Source organism: Priapulus caudatus, unplaced genomic scaffold, assembly GCF_000485595.1.
Source record: "Priapulus caudatus unplaced genomic scaffold, Priapulus_caudatus-5.0.1 Scaffold35, whole genome shotgun sequence".
Lineage (NCBI taxonomy): Eukaryota > Metazoa > Priapulida > Priapulimorpha > Priapulimorphida > Priapulidae > Priapulus > Priapulus caudatus.
In genome coordinates, this window is record NW_014577096.1 from 529,728 (window position 1) to 529,935 (window position 208).

The window sequence follows — 208 nt, forward strand, 5'->3', positions numbered from 1 at the left end:
TTAAATTTGTTTTAAATTAACCGTTCGTTAAGATACGTGCGTGCGTTCGTTAAGATACGTGCGTGCGTTCGTTAAGATACGTGCGTTCGTTCGTTAAATTACGTTCGTTTGTTAAGATACGTTCGTTCGTTACGTTACATAAGACAACATAGGCAGAAAATAAGAGAATAAAGAAGAACGTGTGTGATCCGCTGGAGCTTGATATGAA